Source organism: Chrysochloris asiatica, unplaced genomic scaffold (assembly GCF_000296735.1).
Source record: "Chrysochloris asiatica unplaced genomic scaffold, ChrAsi1.0 scaffold00143, whole genome shotgun sequence".
NCBI classification, from domain to species: domain Eukaryota; kingdom Metazoa; phylum Chordata; class Mammalia; order Afrosoricida; family Chrysochloridae; genus Chrysochloris; species Chrysochloris asiatica.
The window spans coordinates 695,745-698,118 of record NW_006408661.1 but is presented as its reverse complement, the minus strand read 5'-3'; the positions used below and the strand labels follow the sequence as shown (position 1 = coordinate 698,118).

Genomic DNA, 2,374 nt, shown 5'->3' with positions numbered 1-2,374 from the left:
TCAATAATGCCCAAAGCAATCTAAATATATAATGCAATCCCTATCCAGATTCCAATAACATTTTTCAAAAGATGGAAAAAACAATTACAAAGTTTATATGGGAAGGAAAGACACCCAGGATAAACAAAGCACTGCTTAAAAAGAAGAATAAAGTTGGAAGTCTCTTACCCCCTGATTTCAAAATTTACTACATAGCTTCATTGGTCAAAACAGCTTGGTACTCGTATAATGAAAGATACAAAGATTAATGGAAATGAATCAAGAATCCAGAAATTAACCCATCCACATACATCCAACTAATTTTCGACAAAGGTTATAAGTATATTGCATGGGGAGGACATGGTCTTTTCAACAGATGGTGCTGGCAGAAATGGAAAGTGATATGCAAAAGATTGAATCAAGACCTTTACCTCATGTCATGTACAAAAACCAACTCAGCAAGGATTTAAGACCTAAATATGAATCACAGAATTATTAAGGCGATCAATGAAAAAATAGGGACAAATTTGAGGGTGCTAATACAAGGCACACACAGACTACCAAATATTGTGAATATTACACAAACAAAAGTAGACAATATAGGGGACTGGGAGTTCTCCTGAAGCAAGATGAGTGAAGTGGTGGGGACGCAGCAATGGCAGTGCTGACAGTGAGTTTCCTGGGAGGCTTTTTAGGTACTATTTGTGAAATTGATGTTGTCATTAATGAGGGAGAAACCAGAAAAATGGCAGAAACGAAAACAAAAGATGGCAGAGTGGAAAAACACTATCTCTTCTATGATCAAGAATCAGTTTAAGGAGCTCTGGTAGCGTAGTGGTTACGAATCGGGCTGCGAACCTTAAGGTCAGCGGTTCAAAACTACCAGGTGCTCCGCGGGAGAAAGATGCGTAGTGGTTACGAATCGGGCTGCGAACCTTAAGGTCAGCGGTTCAAAACTACCAGGTGCTCCGCGGGAGAAAGATGAGGCTTTCTACTCCCTTAAAGATTTACACCCTCGGAAACCCTATACAGGGTCGCTATGGGTCGGAACCGACTCGATGGCACATAACAACAACAACAACAACAAACCTAGCCTTTAAGCAACCTAAAAACAGGCTAGAGCACTAAGGAATTAGAATTGAATTTGTAAGTCAAATTGAACTTTTCAATGACAAGAATTGTTATTGTTGTTAGGTGCCATCGAGTCCGTACCAACTCATAGTAACCCTATGCACAACTGAATGAAACACTGCACGATCATGATCCAACCTCATAATTGTTGCCACGCTTGAGCACATAGATGCTGCCACTTTGCCAAACCGTCTCGTTGGGGGGTCTTCCTCTTTTTCACTGACCCTCCACCTTGCCAAATATATCCTTCTCCAGTGGATATTTCAGACATATTATCCCTCCTGATAATATTTCAGACATTTTATCCCTCCTGATAATATGTCTGAAATATGAGAGATGAAGTTTGGCCATCCTGGCCTCCAAGGAGCCCTCTGGCTTCACTTCTAACAATACAGATCTGTTGGTTCTTTTTGCAGCCCATGGTACTTTCAATATTCTCCACCAACACCATAACTCAAAAGCTTCTATGGTCTTTCTTATTCAGTGTCCAGCTTCTGGAGGCATATGAGGTTATTGAAAATATCATGACTTGAGTTAGGTGCACCTTAGTCCTCAAGCTGACATCTTTCTCTTCAGCTCTTTAAAAAGCTCTTGTGCAGCAGATTTGCCTAATGCAATATGTTGTTTGATTTCTTGATTGCTACTTCTATGAATGTTGATAGTTGATCCAAGAAGAATGAAGTCCTTGACAACTTCAATCTTTTCTCCATTGAAAAGAATGTTGTTTATTGGTCCAGTGGTGAGGGTTTTTGTTTTATTTACATAGAGATGCAATCCATACCAAAGGCTGTGGTCTTTGCTCTTCATCAGTAAATATTTTAAGTCCTCTTCTTTCAGCAAGCAAGGTTGTATCATGTGCATATCTCAGGTTGTTAATGAGTCTTCCTCCAGTCCTAATGCCACATTTTTCTTCATATAACCCAGCTTCTCAGAATATTTACTCAACATAAAGATTGAATTAATATGGTGAAAGTATACAACTCTGTTGGACACCTTTCTTTCTTAATTTTAAACCATTCAGTGTTCCTATGCTCTGTTCGAACAAATGCCTCTTTGTCCATGTACAGATTTCTCATGAGCAAAATTAAGTGTTTCGGAATACTCATACTTCGTGATGTTGCTCATTGCTTGTCATGATCCATAGAATTGAAAGCCTTTGCATTGTTAATAAAGCACAGGTAAACATATTTCTGATATTCTCTGCTTTCAGCCAAGATCCATTGGACATCAGCAATGGTATCCCTTGTTACACAGCCTCTTCTGA

General features: G+C 39.2%; 1 pseudogene; it reads left to right on the top strand.

The window, feature by feature from the left end:
- The first annotated feature begins 634 nt into the window (after positions 1 to 634).
- The window catches only part of LOC102824262, a 3,450-nt pseudogene continuing 1,710 nt past the window's right edge, over positions 635 to 2,374 (top strand).